Source organism: Corvus cornix, chromosome 6, assembly GCF_000738735.6.
Source record: "Corvus cornix cornix isolate S_Up_H32 chromosome 6, ASM73873v5, whole genome shotgun sequence".
In the NCBI taxonomy this organism is placed as follows: Eukaryota; Metazoa; Chordata; class Aves; order Passeriformes; family Corvidae; genus Corvus; species Corvus cornix.
In genome coordinates, this window is record NC_046336.1 from 11,602,986 (window position 1) to 11,624,402 (window position 21,417).

The following is a 21,417-nucleotide window of genomic DNA, read 5'->3' on the forward strand; positions in this document are numbered from 1 at the left end:
AACAAAGACTGTGAGGAGAAACTCTATTCACCTGCCAAACACAGCGAGCTACAGGCACCAATTTCACGGTCTGTTTTAGTATTGCTGCCTTTACATCAGCTGCCTCAGCTCTGCTTGGGGTCGGGCTCCTTCCCACCCCACACCTTGGTAATAGTGCTGCTTTTATGGCCAGACCTGAATCATTGCTGTTCATAGAGCAACCCCGAGGAGAGCTTGGTCAGTTAGGAGCACTTACCTGATGCTGTGCTCTCCTTTGGCTTGTTAAAAACTTGAGTTCAAAAGTGTTTCCACTGGCAAGAAATCAATTACAGTGGCTTCAGGAGATACAAAGAAGAAAGATGCAGGCAGACATGATGATTAACCCGCTCCCATGCCGTGGCTGTGTTTCCACCTGCCAGCTCTCCTACCTGTGCCATAGTCCCAAAGGAAGGGTCTTTACAGTATTCCTTAGTCCAATTCATAGAAATTCAGCCTGAGGAGTTTTGAACCCATTTTGTGGCTGCATTTGCTCAGGCTGATGGACTTTGCATGCAGCAGATCAGAGAGGGCTCAGGGGAGCCCTTCCATCGGGGCTGGGGCCGCCACATCGCTCCAAAGGGCAGACACTGTGCTGAGGAGCATTTGTCATCCACATAGCAAAGGAAAGGGAAAGCATTTCCTTATCCAGAGGGCACTTTACCCTCTTCAAACTTTTGGAAAATAGTGACTCAGGCCCTGCTTGGGTTACTGGCTACCGTGAAACCCACTCTCTCTCCCCTGCCTGTGACTGTGGCACAAAGCCTCCCCACGACCACATCCCCATGCAGGCTGTGCATTCCCCACCTCTGGCACCAGCAACTACCACCTGAGGACCCCTCTTATGCCACCTGGTGCCACACTCCATCTTCTGATGGCAACCAGGGGCCCAAGCAGGGTACAGAGCACGCTATCAGTAGGGTCTTCCCTTTGGGAACACCGGCTCTGTGCTACCTCCTATCCCTCAAAGCACCATTGCAGAGGCCAGGCAAGCAGAGCATCCAGTCCCTTGCCTGCTGCCCTCAGTGCTGCCTGCAAGGATCTCCCCTCTCACAATCAGTTGCACAAAGTCTGGTGCAAGAGCAAGTCAACATTGGTCAAATCACTTTAACTGTCCATGTCTCCTTCAATGATCTGTCAAATGATGTTGATAATACCTCACTAAGTCACAGTCAGGCCTAGTTAATTACTTTAGTGAACATGAAGATCTCTAGATATTTGTTACATGCACACACACAGGCAAATCATGTACTTCTGTGAGTGCCAGCCCTTGGCTGAGTACGTCTCGGGGCGTCTAGCAACAGGCACGTGGTTAGCAAGTAGGAAGGTACTCAAAGTTATCAGTGGACAGATGGCAAAGCCTCCCCAGCCTCACAGGTACCTGTCCTGTATTAGCGAAGTACCCTGTCCATTTCTAATCACTGACTGCCCAGCCTAAAAGCAAGAGCTTCCTGTATCAAAGGAGCAAGACAGTGCTCCTGCATAATCAAAATTAACCAATTATATTGTGCAACAGCTTATTCATTTGGATGTGCGTAGCTAAATAATTATTGCAGGTGTATGCAAAAGAGGCTCTAGTGTAATAGGCTCCCTATTTTCTTTGGGTTTGACCAGAACAATTGCCTATGAAGAAAAATCAGAGAGCTTTAGGCAGTTGTTATTGTTAAAAAACAGAGTTTGTGGGGAGAAAGGAATTTGCAGTGGAAAAAAGAAGTCTCATTTGAATAACAAAACAATTTTTGTTGATTTCATTGTTGTTTATGAGCTATTTAAGCCCAGGGGTGGGTAGAAAAGGGGAAATAAGAGGAATTTACTGATAAAACGTATTTTAAACAGATAGCACCAATGATAAAAATCCCATTTTGAGTTCGAGCAGTGAGTAGCACATCATACAGTTTCTAGAAAGGAAATTTAAGAGAACTTAATGAGACATGAAAATATTGTATAAAGTGGTATGTATTTTTCAAAATAAACACCAATAACATTTCCTCCCCCTTTGAGCTCTTATGTCTTTTAATTTATTCGGCCAAACTTGCCATCATCACTGTTAGAAAGGTTTGGAAAACAAGATGGCATTTAGCTTTCTCCCTTCAGGTCATGATGGGCAGTTTCCAGTGCAGAACTGGGAGCACATGAGATGCCCCTGTGAGCCCAGAAAACCCCATCCCCTCCTGCTCACTTATATTGCAGAGAGTGGGAGTTGTGCTCTGCAGCCCACAAACAAAAGGAGAAAGAGGAACCTGCTGGAACAAGCAGTCAGGACACAAGGAAAGGAGGCAGCAATGCCTGCACACCATGCTGCCTTGCAGAGTAGAGACCGCTGCGAGTAGGACATCAGTACTATAACTAATACATCTGAGAATAAATAAGACTCAGGCACTGTTCACACAGATCATTTTTCTGCACTAGCATGAATCTGTTGCTTAAAATCTGTTCTGGTTCAACCATCATTTTCTGCTTCACTGTAAGAGTTCACTTAAGTCATTTCAACTCACTGCACATGAAATAGCTTAGAGACCATCTCCCTTTCTATCTTTTGGCTACATGTAAAACCTTCTCAGTTTAACAGCCCAGCATTCATAGCAGAAAATAAGCTGGGCGCCTAAAGGTCACAGGTTTCACTCCAGAGCAATTCCTCATACACAAGCAAGGAAGAGACCAGTGCCACCTCCATCACCTGTACACAGAGCCAGCCATGGAAGCACACAGTGAAAAAGCACGAGGCAAAAAACCACAGGTGTTGTTGCATCTGACATGGAAACGTGTGTGCACAGAGATCTTCAAATTTCAAAAGTTTCTCACAGTTTTAGAAAAATAAAATGTCCCTTTTATGCTCTGAGGAGTTAGTCATGCTTGCTTTTATGTTTTGGGGTTTTTCTGGGGTTTGAGATTTTTTAACTAATAAAGTTACTTATTGAGACATTTCACAAGATATGTGCCCAACATTTAAATTACAAAGACCTATCATTCTTGACAGGCATATTCAACATGTTTTGATATAAAAATTAAAGAAAAAAAGGAAGCTAATTCTTTATATAGAAAGGGGGAAATGTATTTCACATAATTGCTTCATAAGTGATGACTTGTTATAAATGGATCAGTGCTTTCCTGCAAAGAAATACCCAAAGATATTCCTAATTAGTGGTAAGCTAATTACCACAAAGCCTCCCCTGTTCAGCAGTGACATGCTAAATCACCCCCGCTTGCAATTTCTAGAGCTTCACAAAAGCCAGAAGTGGGAAGAAGGAGCAGTGAGAGGAGTCACCGCCTGCTCTCCTGGGAACAAGCTGCAGCTCCCACTGCTTGGAGCAGCATGTCCTGGCAGGACCTCACACCCTCACTCCCTTCCCAGCCTTCCCTCCAGGCCAGCTCCATCCCTTCACCCTCATTGTCTGTGCCCACCACTGCTCTTTTCTCACACCTACTCACCGTTGTTTCCCCTGACCTGGTTTGATTTGCTGTAAGTCTGGATATTCCAGCAGCACAAGGTAGCCAGAGCCTTCCTTTAAAAGCTTTTCCAGCCTGCCCATCAAGTGAGGCACAAGCTGCTCACAATGAGACAAGGGCATTGCTTCTTGCACACAGGTAGGTGTTTTAGCCAGGGGGAAAGAGGAAGCAGAGCATTTAGTTCACAATATTTGAAAGTTGTTTTGAGTTGGCTGTTTGGGTTTTTTCCTAAAGATTGACAAGTTTCCAAAGAAGCAAGCAAACAAAAATAAACTGATTTTATTTCCATTTTCAAACACTGAGATGTTTCTAGATATCCTCATTAAACCCTATCCTAATCTCCACAACCTGCAAGAGAGAAAGTGGGGTGATGAAAAAGACAGGAAATTAACCTGAAAAAGGTGTAAAAGTCAAAATGTTTGAATTTCAACATTTACAATGCAGTTTTTTTTATTTAGATAGAAACAAACTGGATTTAACTTTGTTTAAAAAAAGCAAGACATTTCAGTGGAGACAAAAGCTGCATTACGGCTGTTTCTCCTCTCTGCTGTAGGTTCAGCATTTCTCCTTCTTGCCATCTTTGGCTCTTGAGTCACTCAGCTCAGGGTTATGCAGACACAGCAGCTGGCTATGCAGGTCTCCTCACTTGACTCCCAGTTATGAAGCAGGATTGTCAGGAGGTTCCCCAAATCACAAGTCTTCTGGGGAATCCCAGATTCTCCAAATCACCAGCATGTGGCACTAACAGTGGCACTGGCCCAGCTCCGTGGAGCTGGAGCACCCCAAAGCCCCTGTTCCTCACAGGAACACTGAGGACTCTGGGCCCTGGCCCAGCTGCAGTGCTTGGGGCTCTTGTGGAGATGAGAACTGCAAAGTGAGCTGCCCCAGAGGCTGATTCAGAGAAAGAGATTTATTTAGCCTCTCTGAATCACCCTGCAGGGGAGATGGCTGCTCTCGGACTACAAAAGGAACTGGAAAGATTAGTGGAAAGTTTTCCTCTGTGAATCCTCATCCCCAGTGTCTCACAAAGTCTGCTTCAGGGCTTATACCACACAGCCCAAATCTTAAACTGTCGCTGCAAGCACTATCAAGCAAACAGAACAAAAATAGCTGGGACAGAGCAGAGAGGAGCAGGAACCACTTTTGTTTGCGCTACACACCATCCCAGTTAAAACATCATCAAAATCAGGCCCTGAAAGCCGCCTGCGTTCCCTGCCTGGGACCAGGGTGAGCCCAGGGCTCCATTTGAAGCCCAAGGACAAGCTCGGCCACGACCCAGACATGCAGCAGCACTGGGGCTTCCAGAGACAGGGAGTGACCCCACCGCCTTCCAGTCAGCCCTGCACCCACCTAAAATTCCACACAAGGTCATGAATCACTTGTCTTGCTGCTTTATATAAAGGATCTTGAGCAATTATTAAATCACAGAGACAAACTTAGAAGGAAGAAAAGGTTCCCAGACTCCCGCTCTCAGAACAGCCTCACACATCCAGAACATCTCCTTGCCAAAAGGAAAAAGCTTGGTAAGGGTGTTAATGGCTGGGACAGGGACTCAGGAGAGCACTCTGTGTTTCTGTTTTATTTCCTGGAAATTTGCTAAGGGTTCTCTTGGGCTGATAAACTTCAAGGACAAAGTCTACATGCTCACACTGTGGGCCAGTCTGCACCCCACCTTGCTTGCATCATCCTCCACAACATTTTAAGCCCAGCAGTTTTGAAAAAAGTGGTGAAGGAAATCTGCTCTCTGCCCTCACCAAAGCCATGCAGTTGTGGCTGCAGATATCCCTGCCTCCCAAAGCTTGTGCTCAGCTACAACAGACACATCCAGAGGGAAAGGGGCTTTGCTCCTTAGGGATGGGCAGGTCAGTCCTCTGAATCCCTCTACATTTCTGTGGGCCAAGAAACTGCCAAAGGCTGCTCAAGGCTGGTGTGGGGAACATAGCCTTGTCCTCTGCCCAGGGGAGAACAAGGAGAAACATGGGAGCTACTGTCAGAGCTCTGCAGGGAGCCAGAATTCCCCATCCACGACAGCACTTACCCACTCACAGCACCAGGCAGGATCAAGGCTCGGCTGTGCAATGAAAGCACAAGGCAGACTCTGACACGACATTGACTCCATCAGGGTTAGTCCAGGTTTTATTGATCTGAGAGGCATTTGTGGGGACTGATTCATAGCTGCAAATCCAAGCCCAGAAGTTAGTTTTTGGGATCCCCCTCCATGCCTTGTATCTGTCTGTGCTCTTCGTTGTGTCACACTGAGACACAATGGGCAGCTGTTGCCATCACAAAAATGCCACTGAACTAAACAAATTCCACTCAGAATCTGTGCCACCACATGACCTGAAACAATCCTGTGCATCAAATCCCATTGTTTTTACCAGTTTTACTTCTTGCAAATGATTGGAAGCATAAAGTGATCTGAAAAACTCGATGTTTTGCAGATCAGAGGCTGCTCCTTGCAGAATGTTACAGCTACTAAATTATTAATAGTAAAAAATGAGGTGTCCCAGAGCTGCTCATTTCTGGATGAGGGAGAGTAGGAGGGGGGGTGAGAAGAAAGTATTGTGCTATTACAGGTTATTTTTATCCAATGTTTTTATGCTTCTGTCATTAGCTAATTGATGACACAGCCTGTTTAATATTATGTCTGCCTTTGGTATTTATAGCTCACCAATTACTGGAGTATCTAGGTGCTACTAACAAGCTGCTCTCAGATGAATTTGGATGCTCATGGGTGGATTCTTTGACACAAGGAAGTGAAATTCCCTTGAAGTCAGATGCTTCATACTAGCCGAGGATTTATTGCCTAGCCCACTTAATCATGCGTGGTGATGCTGGATCCCAGTTCATCCATTACTGGGATGCAGCAATATCAGGAACAAGGCACCGTTATTGCATAGTGCGACAGCAACCACTCCCAGGCACCTTCAACACTTCTCCTGCACTTGTCACCACAGGTGTCTGAGACACAGTTCTGCAGTGGGACACCTGTGAGTGTCATCATTTCCTTGAGCAGGCCCTGGAGCACTCGAACCAAACTTTCAGATATTTGATCCAAACACCAAATCCCTGAGAGAGGGAGAGAAGAGGGGCCAATTTCCAGGCAGATTTCCAAGTCAAATGCCTCCCAAATACCAATGAGATCTTTTTAGTGGAATTCACAGCACTGAGCCATGGCATCATAAGTTGTGTGAGGTCTTGCACTTGTGGCAGATGGCACTGACCTTTGGGCAGTGCTGCTGAGAGAGAAGCGGTACCAACCACACTCAGACCAACATCTGAATGTCAAAACTGCTCTCAGCTCTGACAGACAGACACAGCTCAGTCCGACCTTTGTCTGGAACCTCTCATTCCTACAGTACATTAGCAGGAAAGAAAATGTGTCTCATACATATTAATTTCTCTTTCTACCACCTACCCTACAACTTCCATCCGATGATGACACATGCACAGCCCGAAGGACACCATGTTCACAAAGAGCTTCCTGTTTGAGATGCAGGTCCCTTGGGCTGTGAGCCATCAGCAGGTCCTGTTGGTTTGTGGGACTCAGTAGCACAAGGATTTAACAACTCAAGACCCATCAGGAAGAACCCCACACAAGAGCCTACCTTCTTCCAAGTGCTACAGGTGGCATGCATAGGTGTGGTTACCTGCAGTAAAATGGCAATTTTCTGTAATTGTAAACAACACTGGTGCCCATGTATTTCATTCCTGCCTTTACTGAGTAAATCTGAGAAATAATGAAACCTGTGGAGAACATTTGAACTTTTATTGTACAGGGTAAAAGCTCTATAACATTAACAAATCAAAAAGTATTGCTTCCCGAATAGCAAAATGCCAGGCCATTTACATTAGCCATGCTCAGATTCCTGCTGTGATTGGTGAGTAATTGTCCATCAGCAAGGAACAATCTCTCAAAATTAGTGCTTGTCACAGAGCTCCAGACTGCCTAGAGCTGCACTTAACAGGGCTTATAGCCTGAAATGCACAGAAATCTGCTCTTAACCCCAAATGAAAGAACAGCTTTTCCAGTGCATTCTCTCTGTAGCTGCCCCCTGCCTCCTTTTCATCCTTTTTTCAGGAGAGAAACTAGTTTGGCCTTAAAAAAAAAAATAAATAAAACAAATCTTTGTCTCATAGATCTGGTATGTTGTGAAACAGCTTCACGTGACCCACACATTGCTGCCCCCACAAGATCCATGGGGACTCCAGGAACTTGTGTATCCCGGTGCAGCATTACATCACAGTACAATACTGCAGACACTGTAGGGAAGAGACGAGTCATGAGGCAGCACTGAGGCTCAGTGGCAGCTGAAGGGGACACTCCCTTCCCACCATCAAGCCAGTTCCTCAAGGCACCCAGTGTCACAACGTTTGGTCTGGCCAGGACATCCCCCATCAGAGGCAAACACCCCAGCACCAAGGAATTAGCTGCTCCTACTCCTTTTCCCCAACTTCTACCCAGAAATTTTGTCATGGACCTGAGGGCACCTCGCTGTTGCAAGTTTTGTTAAAATAAGCACTTGGGGAATTTCAGTTTCAAGCCAGCACATTCTGCCAAAATGCATTTGGTTAGAAAACTCCCAACCAGCTGTAATAGCATTCAAAGTTTCTTTGAATTTTCTTTTTCATTCATAAAGACTGTCGGTATATTTAAGTCAGAAAGTGATGGAGAAAAGTTTATATGCCTCCAACATTGCTTCCTTTAGTGGCAGCTCCCCAACAGGAAAAACAACAGCCTTAATTTTAAGAGGGAAGGGGAAAGGCTGCAGAAACATCAATGGGGGGGATCAGGTGGATTGGTGAGAAAAAGAGCACAATTAGTTCCTGTCAACACCTAAATTATTTCTGTGGGATCTCCCAGCTAAGCCAGTGATGGAGCAACAGTGTCAGGCTGAGGAGAAAGTAGCTTTGTCCTTCTTCATACTCCAGCACACAGCCAGTGGCAGAGCCTCCTCTCCACAATTCTCTCACCTCTGAGAGTAGCTCTGTTTCAGGCCTTGTTTTACCTGGCTCTTATTCCCCTTTAAGCTTTCCCAGTCTCCAAGAGCACACAAGTATTTGGGGGGCTGTTCAGAAGATTACAAGCCCACCACAAGTACCACAAGTACCCAGAATAAACTAATATCTAGCAATCAGATGGAGGCATTTTGCTGCTTTCAGTTGGTTGCAGAAGGAGGCAGAGGAGTGGTTCTGCTTTCTCTCTGTACTCATTATCACAGGAACGGCAATTATCAGCAAAGGAATTGGCCCAACAGATCAAAACAGGGGTTTGAATGCCTGAGTAGATTCTACCCTGATAGACTTATCAGGTGGAGCAAAGCAAAGTAAAGGGCATGTCCTGGAGAAGTCATTTCTTTAGCAGCTCAGTCTTAATCTGTCAACAGCTCCCCTCCAAGGCACGTAAGAGAATAAAGCCAGAAGAAGCTGGGACCCTCTCGGAGCGTGCTCTCCTCCCAGCAGGGCACAGAAGGTCACAGTCCTCTGTGCACTTAGGGCTGAGCACAGTGCAGGGAGCTGAGAGCACGTCCCCGGCACTACGTGGCAACGGGGAGCAGCCTCTGACCCAGACAGGGAAGAGAAAAGCAGCTGCTGCACAGGAGGCAGCTATTTTCTTTCCCAGCACGCAGCCCTGCCTCAGCCGCTCCTCTCCTGCCATGATCGCAGCACTCAGGCTCCCCGTGATGAGCCCTGTCTCATCTTTAACATAAAAGGAGCACCACAGGCACTGACCCTGCTGGAGCAGAGGGATCAGCACCTGCCCTGAGCCTGGAGAAAGGCAGATCTGCTCTGGCATCAGTCCCCTCTGCTTGTGCATGGTGTAACCAGAGGGGAAAAAACCTGGAGCATATGGGGACAGCACAAGTTATGCCTGAGTGTCTCTCACTCCTGCTGCAGCTCTGGGTTTCAGGGTGCTCCTACAACCTTCCGTGAGCCATTCTCCGGCATGTGCCATCTCCACAGCAGCCACAGCAAGGGACTGAGCACCTCCTGTGTTGCAACTGTTTTTACTATGCTGGGCAAAGAAGGATCCTGCCAGGGCTGCAGTGACCAGTTCACCCAACCTGAGCGCAGCAGCTTCAGCATAAAGCTCATGATCTTCCTGGGCTCAGGGTGCTTTGTTTAGAAAGCACTATCCATCACCTCTATCCAAATTATGCTTCCAGGTGGACATACAGGGCAGGACATAAAAAGGAGAGCACAGCTGCACCAAATCAGGAGAAGGAAAAGAAAAAAATAGAACAGAGACCTACAGGTTTTACTTCAGTCTGATAGGGGTGAAAAAATCCCCTTGAGCTGGATCAGACACTTGGAAGAGCTGAGCAGTGATGTGCTGACACACCTTGGTGCTGTTTGTTAGAGAATGGATGGAGAAGAGCTCCCCCATGGGTGGTACAAGGCTGCTCCCCACCATTTGCCCCAGTCCTTGGACTTCTGCTGACTCAGGCAGGACGCTGGGCAGGATGCCCACCCCTTACACGACAACACCCTCACTCCCTGCTCTTTGGCCAGCACCCTTCTGCTCTGGAGTTCACACCAGTGCAAGTCTGCAGAGATGAGCTGACACCAGCACCAGCATCCTGCCCTGCCTGCAGTTCCTCTGGTCTACATTTTGCACAGCCCAATACAGCAAGTGGAACCTGAGCTAGATAAATGGCCAAGCTACCTCTCAGGATTAATCATCCTTAGATATGTTGCATGAGACTGCCACAACCTCCACGGTTGGTGAGGTATTTGCTGTCTCAACTCATTGGGAGTCAGGAAAATGAAGCAGCTGTGTGAGGAATCCCATTACTTAGACAGTTTGTACTGAACCTGAAGTACCTCACAGGGAGACAGCCAAGAATTCATCCTTCTGTTTTAATAGTCCTGCCCCTCATCATAGTGTAGGAGTCTGAAAAATTACTACAAAAATCCTCTACAAAGACAGTAAAAGTGTCCATTACTGCCCTATGCAAATTCGCTGTTTTCAATGGAGAAACCCTCAATACACACATAGTTTTTTTTAAATTATGACCTTCAGCTATAAAACAGTTCTTGCCCAGGCTTATGTCAGCAGCATATCTGTTTCCTTGCACAGATATCCCATTCAAGGGATGCACAGGGTTGGGGCAGAGGAGGTTAACTCTGCTTAATTCATCACACCAGAGAAGCTGAAGGAGACAGGACTGAGACACACAAAGCTCTGAGGATATTCAGTGCAGTGCCTGGATGTTCATCTCAGTTATGGGAGGGGAGAGCCAGCAATGCTGCAGGACTCAGTGAGAGCAGAGGGTTGCACACAGCCACTGACAGCAGGGCTTCCCCAACAACTTACACTGCACGAAAGTACAACAATCACATTATTGGCTAAAATTCTGTGTTTACTTTTAGCACAGATGATAACTGCTGCCAGCCACATTTTTCTCCCCACAGATCAGATGTTAATGACGATGCAGCAGCTCAGCCCCCCAGAGCATTTGTTGCGGTGGTGACTGCATGGGAGGCAGCAGAAGGCAATAGAGGAGGAGGTGGGGGACCAAGCCCGGGCCCCTCTGTACATGCTTCATTGGTCCTGCAGCCCTGGCTCCTGCCACAGGCCCTGGCACTCTATTGCTGCTCCTCCATGCTCCCAGAGCTCTGCCCTTCCCCTCTCTTTCTCTAAACTCTCCACATCTGGGCCTGAGCCACCCTTCCAGCCACCCACACAGCCCACTGGGGTCTGTCTCATGAGACAGGATCCAAATGCTTTTGCCATCTGCTTTAAAACTGGTGCCAGGCTGACCTTGTGTCAAGCACCCAAAGCCAGGCTGGAAGATCACAACCCCTCCAGGCTGATGCAGTTACCCCTGTACCCTCTATACTCCAGGGAATCTTGGCAGCAGACAATGTGAGCCATCCTGTCTTTTAAATATGTGCTGTGCATAGGTCCATCACCAACACGATTATCTTCTAAGTATTTATGTCATTTGCTGCAGTCCTCCTCAATAAATCAGACTGCAGCATCAACATCAAACCATAAGGGAAGATCGTTTTATACAGTAAAGCAGTGCTTTAAAATTGCTTATGACTGCTGTATTTAAAAAAATAAATAAAAATAAAACCTACTCATAGTTCCAAAACAGTGATGATTTTGCCTTTAAAAATGATTTAGATATTAAAGAAAAATAACAGCCCCAGAGGGGATAATTGCAAAAATGCAACAAAATAAAATAAAAATTAAGAAGAAGATGGGAAAATATATCTTCAGCTCTGTAAATCAGTTTTCTCATCCTAAACGCACAGCAGTGCTGAGGAGCAGCATGTTGGCATAGCTGTGCTGTTTTCCCCACATTCTTAACACACTTTTGGTTAAATTAAGAAAAGTGACATTCAGAGTAAATGTGTGTTGTGCCCCTGCCCAAGCAGTCAGGGAGGAGAAATCCTGTCAGCAGCAACATGGTGCAGTCATTTCTCACCCGAGAGTAACGTGGTCCTGGGTGCCTTGAAGTCCCCCCTTGTCACCACTGATCCCCAGGCAAGAATCAGGGAAATACACACTCCAGACCTAGGGAAAAGCCTGCCCTGGCACAGCAGCTCTCCTGTGAGAGAGTTTAGGACTCACTAATATCATTTCTCTAATGATAAAAAAATGATGCTGTTCACTTCAAGAATCAACTCCTCTGTTATTTCCCATACCATAATATCTGGCTACATGTAGTGCCACTTTCCATGAAGGATGGAGAGAGGACACTCTAGCAGAGGATCACAGCATTTGTGTGACAGTAATAAAAACAAGTGGTGCAAAAAAGCAAACTCATTCCTACCTGCAGAGGCCTCCAAAGCAGAGAATCTGCCCCAAAATGACAGAGCAGATGCAGGAGGATGCTCCACTATTCAAAGACCCACACAGCTGCTTCCAAGGACCAGAGAGACCTCCTAGCACAGGGGAGTCAGGACAACTCAACAAAGGGCCATGTGGGATGGAGGTGTGTCCTGTCCACAGAAATCCTGTAAGCCAGAGCCCTCACCAGTGCCTGGTGCTCTCAGAGAGAAGGGCAATGAGCCTCTTCTCATCCAACTCTAGTAGCAGAGTCCTTACAGCTCCTCTGGGCACCTCAGATGTGCTTGTGCCCAGGGAAAGTCTGTCCTGGTGGCTCAGTCACTGTCCATGATCCTTTGTTCACTCTCTTAGCACGTGCTCTCCTGAGTATCATTTTAAGTCTTTGAGATTGTGAGGTCCATGCAAGTCAGGCTCCTCTTGGCTGAACATTTGGCCAGTATCTCACACATGGGATAAGACTTTGCAGCCCCAGCACAAAAGAAAGGTGTTCCCGTGCTCCACACTGCACTAAACCTGCTGTGCATCTCACTCCCCCTTCCCCTTCTCCCCCAGCGAAGATCCCTGCTTAATTTTCCCATGCAGAATACAATCATTACACTCTCACATTGCATTATAAATAAGGAACCCAGTTTTTTACTGGGAACACTCTTCACCAATTCTTCAGGCAGTGACATCTTGCACCAAACCTTCAGTAAAAGTCCCATAAAAGCTATGACAAGAAAAGCAGAGTGGGCTGAGCTGTGATGGGAAGACTCTGGCAGTACCTGAGCAGGGACACAGGCTCTGTGCTTGCAGGCATCAGCCCAAGACATGTGAGGCATTCCAGTGCTCCACCTGCTACCACCTGTCCCTATAACATCCTGCTGCCAACCCCGCCATCAAATTCAGCTATTGCACAGGTACAGGCATAGATCTCCCTACCTAAGGGTGGCTTTAGCAAGTGCCATAAGCTCGGGGATAAACCAGGAACAATCATACAGCACCAGGTGTCTCCCAGCAATGGCAATAGCCTCCAGCAAACAAAGGTCGGCCCTCGTGGTTCCAGCTGAGCTGCTCAGGACCTGGTGTAATGGTGACCAGGGCATCCATCCCACAGGCAGAACCCTTCCAGCACCACCACAAGTGGCTCCAGAAAGGAGCAGGAGCAGCCAAGAGCACCCCAGCAGACCACAGGTTACACCAAGGCAGAGCTGCCTCAGGCTCCACACAGCTCACACACACGGAGCTGGATAAACAACAGGCACCCAGCTGTGTCACAGGCACAATCCTGCCTCCGCTCCAGCAGACCTGGACAAGCAGCAAGCAAACAGAAGAGCAGAGCCCCTCACAAAAACCCAAAGCTGCTGCACTACGGAAGCATGAAGAGGGGAGGGGAGAGGAGAATGTTGTTACAGCAGCATTCAGAGGAAGAGTTTGTGAAGTTCCCAGAAAGGAGACTTTGGGGATCTGGGACAAAGAAAGACGTTGAGATTATGCAAATGTTCCTCTTGTGTCTCCCAGGAGTCCCAAGCTTTGCATCCCAAATTATTGCAGCTCCTCATTAGTCTCTCTCTATCCCCTGCTCACCAAGCAAGCCAAAATGTCATCCAGTTGTCAAAAGCTACCACATACCATGGTGCAAACACGTTTGCTCCCTCATGCTCAGTCTCTGTGCCAGAAAGGCACCTTTCCTTCTCATTCCTTATTTTAATTTCCCCAAATGACACTATTTGGATGGGGGGTGTTGTTGCTTCTGCACAGCCCAGCTCTACGCATTCCCTCCACCTCTCAGCGCCTGGAAACACACTGGGCCTTTAGGAAAGCTCCCCATCAAACTCACCTAGAAACTTCTCCCACATGGTGCTCACCATCCAAGGAGACAAGCATGGCTTAAAGAACAACATCCTAAACTCACCAAGAAATAATTCAAACCCTTCAGTGCAGTGAGGCTTGGCCTTGGGCCAGCACAAACCCATAGGTTGTGTTATTAGCGCTTCCATGGAGCAAGACATGACTAACATGCACCCACCCACCCCAGAGAGCTTCCCATCACATGGGAGCAGGGCAGCTTCACACCCATCGCAGCGAGGGAGACCCTTCCCCAACATTCCCAGTTAGCAAAGCTCCCTTGGCCCTAGAGGAAGCACCAGGTACAGGACAAGAGGCAGCAGAGTTGCTAAAAGCAGTCATAAGACAGACAGCCCAGACCCCTCTGGCAGACACACCAGCCTGGAAGCAAGTCCTTGTAGAGGAGAAGCAGCTTCTGCCACCCCTAAACTCTGCGAGCAAAGCAGGAAAGCCCAGGAAGGTGGGACCAAAGAGGCTTTGGCAACTGATCTGCACAGTAAATTAGGCTTAAAGGAGGGGGATGGCATAAAGGGCCATAAATGCACCGCAGTGATTGATGCACAGCCCTGAGCTGTGGTTACAACCCCGTGATGCAGACGGCTGCATTAATCACCACTGCAACTGCTAGACTCGGCTATAGTTCTAGGAGCAGTTTCCCTGGAAAATGGCTCATGTTTCTAGGATTGCCAGGTCTTTTACTTTTTGGTTTCTTCTCTCTGTCTCTCTCTCCCCCTTTTTTTTTTCCTTTAAATGAGCAATAAACTCATCAAAGTCCTGATGTTTGCTCACAGCCCCCAACCCTTCCCACCTTCCATGATGCCCTTCTCCCCAGGGGGCTTTCAGCCTGTCCAACTCTAAAAAAAACTCTAGAGAGATTACAGAGGAGTTGTACTCCATCTGTCTCTAAAAATGGGGTTTGTGCTCATATTATTTGTCAGTGACACTCCATTGCCACAATTACCACTGCTATTTCATCTCTCTCTGCCTGTAATGCTGATGAGAGAGCAGCAAACAGTGCTGGTTTTTAAGCTGAATAAGTCACTTAAATACATTTGTACCCCCAGATCACAACATAAAGCATAAATCTAACCATCTATCATGCACTCACTTGATATGAATAGTCACCATGATATCAGGCAAAGCAATCACAAGAAAAGCACAGGATGATTTGAGCTGCAGCTGCCTGCAAGTATTTGACAAGGGTATTAGATGAAAAAAATTCAAAAAAGGGATGAAGCATCTCACCTAGATGTGGCTTTTGCTGTGCTGATTCCAGAGGGAAAGCAAGGACTTGAAAAACTTCTTGGTAGATTTGCAGCTATGCTTGTAATATTCTAATCCAGCAAGGGATTGCCCAAGGCTCGGCGTTGAAACTGGGTTCTTTTCATGACAAATCAAAGTGAAAAAATGCTCGGAGCCAGGACGCTTGGTAGGGGGGACCTGGCTCAGGCTGTGCCTGCAAAGTATCTCCCAGCTGCCCTCCCCAGCTTCACTCCACTGCCCCATCTGTGCATCAGGGCTGGGAGGGCCTGTCCTCATCACTGCTGGGCCAGAAGATGGGAGATAATTGGGATGATGATTGGATCCTCCACACCTGAAACACTTCTCTGAGGGACTCTGCCACAGGGAAGAAATCACCTTGTGCTTCCAGCTGCCTGTCCAAGATGTGATGCACGATCTGAGTAGGGTTGTTTTGATGTGGTTGGTGTTGGTCCCTCTCCTTGCAGTCTTCATCTGGAATGTGCTAGAGAAAGGTGAAATGCTGTTACAGACCTCACCATGTCTGATCCTAGGCAAGAGCCTTTCTCCCAGCAGGCAATTAACACAACACCTTTATTCCAAATTCCCTTCTCCCTCAGCTTGAGTCCAACACAAGAACAAGGAAGATGGTGTGAAAGCCTTGTGTGGAAACACATTTTTTCCTTTCTCTTCCTTGCAGGTGCTCAGAGAGGAGAGGGATGAAGGTACCACACAGTCAAGTTGGAGACAACACTTCAGCTTCTCATCCACCCTGAGGATCTCTGCTCCCAACGCTCGCCTGTTCCCTGAGCAACATTCTGCCTGCAGCACATCACCACATGGACTGTGCTTTAAATGTAGGCATTTCCTAGTGGAAACATTGTTCAGCAATCCCAGTCTTACTGTTTTTCCAAAACTCAAACAAAAGCCACCAAAGGGTTGATTTTTCCCCCCTAGGATTGCTGATTGCTGGCTGTCCCATCAGGCATCTGCCAAAGGCAGTTTCCCAAGGCTGCCCTGCATTATCCCAGCCCTAGGGGAAGACTTTCCACACACTTCACTTCATGGTAGGTTTAAGTAAACCCCGCTGGCTGCTCAGCAAACCTGGCCTGTCCTGGTGAGCTGGGCAGGAGGGCAGGAGAGGGGCAGTCTGCAAAGTGGCCCAGCAGCCCTGCTCAGTTCACCTGGGGGAATTTGTCCATGCATGGACCAGGCTGGAGGCAGAGGTGACAAGAGGGAATTGGGTAGGTTACTGTGTCACCAGAGCAGGAGAAAGCTGTTTCATCTGATATCAGGAGTCAGGATTGTATCACAAACCCCAGTGCTCCTCTGTGCTGTGCTCAGGTGAATTTTAGCTGAATATATGACATGAAAAGACTTAAGTTCCCATCCTCAATTCCAGGAAAAAAAAAAATCCCAGTGACCTGTCTTGCCCATGGTGCCCACAGAGCACCAAAGGAAGCATGTGGCCACTGCATCATGCTTTGCTTCTTCTCTAAAATTCATCTTCAGCCCAGGCAGGGGAGATGCCTGGATAAAGGCAGAGGCCAGTCCTGGGGTATGGCAGTGAATGCCACCACTCTTCCCCCAGGCAGACCCCAGGCTGTTTGGATGCATCAGCTCAGGGACTAGAGGCAGCCAGGGGCAAAGCAGGTGCAGCCCAGGGACACAGGATGGAGCTGGGGAAACCAGAACTGGCAGCACATGAAATAAAAGAAAGTGAAGAAAGCAAGGTCCCAGCTGCAAAACTTGATCAAAGCCCAGCAGAAATCTGCAGGCTGCCAGCGAAGGGAACAGGCAGGGGAGAGGCAATGGGGGGCAGAGGGCTCTGGAGTTGGCTGCCAGCTTGCACTAAAGCAGATAGGAGAGAAAAAAAATCAGTTATCCCTCAGCCTGAAATAAATTACAAGACACATCCCTCAAGAGCACAAGGTGAAGCTCTTGATCAGACAAGCAATGCTGGCGTGTAAGTCCCCTTGATATCAGCTGATTTGAATTTTAGTGCTTATGAAGGGTGTATGACTGACAGCTCTGGAAGCTGCAGGCATCTGTTCCCGTGCAGAAGGAGCAGAGCACACAGCCCTGGGCACGAGCATCCCCATGCCAGCTCTGCTGCTGGCTGGAGCTGCAGGGAAAGGTGGCACATCTGGGGAAAGAGGGCAGAGCTCATTCCTTGCTCCATCCAGCCTTTGCACACCCCACCAGAGCTGGGCACATGGGGCCTCTTGGTGCCATGTGGAGACAGGCATTTGCCCCATATTATGCAAAATAATCCAGTTAGCCACCAAAAGGATAAGATCTCCCAGTATTATGAATCCCATTCTTCTGACATCTGTCCACACCATGAGAGCTGGGTGGGAGCTGCAGAAGTAGAGGGGGAAGTGTGTTCCAACACCACACCAGTACCAAGGTAGTCTTTCGGACACTCATCGTCCCTTCACACCTCCCCACAGCAGGATCAACCATGGGGTCTACCAACAGCAAAACCCACCAGAAACACCACCACCACCAGAGCCCCCACAGTCTTGTAAGACAGAAACACCTCACTGCTGAGGATGACCCTCAGTGTATCCATCCAGAGTATCAGGCTGCTTATCCTGAGTTACTGACCATGGGACAGCTATTCATAGAATCACAGAATTCGCTGAGTTGGAAGGGACCCATCAGGGTCATCGCCTCCAGCTCCTGGTCCTGCACAGGACACCTCAAGAGTCACACCCTGTACCTTGGGAGCATTGTCCAAACACTTCTCAAACTCTGTCAGGCTTGGTGCTGTGACCACTGCTCTGGGGAGCTTCAGTTGAGTTGAGGCTCAGCTCTTGGTTGAGTTCCAGTGCTCAACCACCCTCTGGGGAAGAACCTTTTTCCCGATATCCAACCTAAACACTCCCTGGCTCAGCTTCATGCCATTTCATTGAGCCCTGTCCCTGGGCTCAATGTGAGTGATCAGTATCTGCCCCTCCTCTTCCCCTCATGAGGAAGTTGTAACTGCAATGAGGTCTCCCCTCAGTCTCCTCTTCTCCAGGCTGAACAGACCAAATCACCTCAGCTGCTCCTCATACAGCTCCCCCTCCAGACCCATCACCATCCTCATGGCCTCCTTTGGATGCTCTCTAATAGTTTAATGGGTTTTTTATATTGTGGCACCCAAAACTGCTCCCAGCACTCGAGGTGAGGCTGCCCCAGTGCAGAGCAGAGCGGGACAATCCCCTCCCTTTCCTGGCTGGTGATGCTGTGCCTGATGCCCCCCAGGACAGGGTTGGCCCTCCTGGCTGCCAGGGCACTGCTGACTCATGTTCAACTTTCCATCCACCAGGACGCCCAGGTCCCTTTCCACAGCACTGCTCACCCAATTTTCATTCCCCAATCTATACACATCCCAGGTGCAGAATCTGGCACTTGCCCTTGTTAAAAATCATACGGTTGGTGGTTGCTCATCTCTCTAATTTGTCAGGGTCTCTCTGGCCTAGGAGTGGTTTGCATGCTATCAACATTCAATATCAAAGGTGAAATTCAGAAAACAAATAAAATAAAATGAGACTTGGATTCCCTAAGCCCACACCATTTTAAAAGCAAAGTAGAAATTGCATCTGTTTAGATGCAAATGGAATACGCTAAACTCTCGCTCATGTACCCAGGCAGAAATCTGTTGAGTTCTGTAACCAAAGTTCACTTAATTGCTCACTTCTTCCATTTAATGCACGTCACTCCTCTTCTGTGCTGCATACCAATTGAAACAGCTTTTCTGCAACAAGGACAGCAGAATCCACTCTAAAACCAAGCCACAACAGAGTTGTTGTAAGGAATTTTCAAGGTAACTTTGGCAAGAGAAGCTGACTAGCAAAGCTGCTGCAAATTCAGGAGTGCTGCAAGCATCAGGAGTTAGCAAAGAGCTCACCACTGAGCAAATAAATCAATGCAGGGCTGTTAAAGAAGGCTGGTCCAAGACATTTCAGGTCTGCTTGTCTTTTTCCTCTACAGCACCTGAATCAGCAAGGGACTTGGCAATTTCTGAAGACTTGTGTACACTCAGTTAAAATAAAACTCCAGTGATGAGTTTTCCTAATCGGTCCAGAGGAAATATCTCTGAATAATAGCACAGAAATTGCAGGGGAGGAGGTAGCTCCACTGGGGGCTCAGAAGCAAGAATATTTATTACCCAGGCAACTCCCAGAGTTTGCCCTGTCATTCGGCCACACCACAAGGCTCTGAACATCCTTCATCAAAGGGGGCTGCAGAGAGGCACAGCTCTTACAGAGCAAAACTAAGCCCTGCTGAGGATTTTACCAAATTTGTGAGTTACCACCCTTGGGGTAACACCCCTCATGTGTTTGCTCATAGCCTGCCCTGACTGCAAAGTAAAACAGACTTACTTAAACTGCTGCTTTGGGAACCTTTTCATTTGAAGTGACAAAGATGGTTTAAGCAAACATATTTTACTCTGCAGTTGGGGCCAGCTAAGTACCTGTGGTCAGTTCCTGCAGCTCAGCTGCCACAGAATAGCTTTTGGCATGATCACATGAATGTCAAAGCAATCCTAGAAAATTGTGCTTTCTAGCAGAAGCTGGGCACAGCATTCTAAATTTTTTTTTTTTTTTCCAACAAAACATGCATCTTTCCTCCAGATATACTTTGTTCTTAGGATACAATTTCAGGGTGTTCATTGGGAGGGGAGACAGGAGCTCAAATTGATCAGTTTCTTTATATTTTTTGTAGGAAAGAATGGCTAATCAGCCACATCCCAGGGCTGATGCCAAATATACCACTCCCTTAGTACTTTTGCTTTTATCATCCTACGGCTCTCAGTAAGTCTGAGCTATCACTGCATTTTGCCTCTACACAAACATGCCTTGTTTCTACAGGGATGCTCGGAAAATTAAGAGCGATCAACAAAAGTTGCAAATACATACTTCACTTGAAGTGCATTCAAACCCCATGTAGAGATTCTCATTTCAGATTAAAATGCCTCCAAATTACTGCTTAGTCTTCTGCCAAGAAAGAGCCCTGAGAAATAGCTCTTGCTGTGAAGAACTGTGAAGTTTAAATCAGTTTAGACTGGCTGAAAGCATAGTTTTTATATCCACTTCACACCTGGGCATATTAAAGTGCCCACCATCAGAAGGGGAGGCTCCTGGCCACCTTGAAATGAAACTCAGATCTGACAAGATCCATCTTGCAAATATAACATCCTTCAAAACAACTTTTGCACCTTTTTTTTTTCTTTCTGGGTCTTGGGTAAGCTGAAGAGCTCACCACAAAACAAAAACAACGAAAGAAAAACAAAACCACCACCACCAAAAATTCCGACTTATCTCAGTGACTCTATACACCTGTGATGAGGTTTGTAGGTTTATAAACCCACTGAGGTCAGCAGAGGGACTAAAAGGTTCAGTAAACCTTCATAGCTGCTCCGATTCAGGGAGACAGCAAGCTGAAGGGTAAGACTCAGCACAGGGGCAGGCAGCTGCTTAGACCTCAGCCACATGCAGCATGTCCTCCAGGTCCTGCCCTGCTCCCTCACACCTACAGGTGCTACAGGCACAGTTTCACCTCCCCTTTGGAAAACAGGGCTCTCAAACAAGCCCAGGGGATGAGATCCCCACATCTTTCCATATGCTAAACAGCATAAATAACTGATCTGTGTGGGGCTGCTTACAAAGCATCCAACTAGGGAAGAGAAAGAGCATCAAAATCAAGTGTCTGCTTTTAGAAACGCACTAAATACACTAAAAATACACTCTGCTAGAGGAGATGGCACAACAGCTAAACCACCTGCTAGGAAAATAATATTCAATTGCTAGAGTGCCTAAATACAAATATACATGATTTAGAGACTCTAATTTGGGTAAAGATAGTTGGGATGGGCCAATTTTCAGGAAGAGTCATTAACACTATAGAGATGGCAGGCAGTAGTTTTGCCCAACTTCTCTTTTTGACTCCCCTGCTACGTCTGTCCTCTGTTGACCTCTCATGGGTGACAGGGAATAAGGCAAGGGGATCTCCCCCTCTGCTCTATCTTGCAACTTTTTTTAGGACACAACAGTGTCACACTAAACAAGAATACAACACAGCAGCCTGAGACCTGG

At 47.4% G+C, this 21,417-nt stretch overlaps 1 protein-coding gene across 1 annotated transcript in view; it reads left to right on the plus strand.

Annotated features, from left to right (window-relative positions):
• Positions 1 to 21,417, plus strand: part of LOC104695341 — a 97,683-nt gene that overhangs the window by 72,310 nt on the left and 3,956 nt on the right. Inside the window, exon 4 of the transcript XR_752839.4 lies at positions 16,032 to 16,188. The gene's annotated coding sequence lies outside the window, so the exon portion shown is untranslated. The remainder of the gene's footprint in view (positions 1 to 16,031; positions 16,189 to 21,417) is intronic.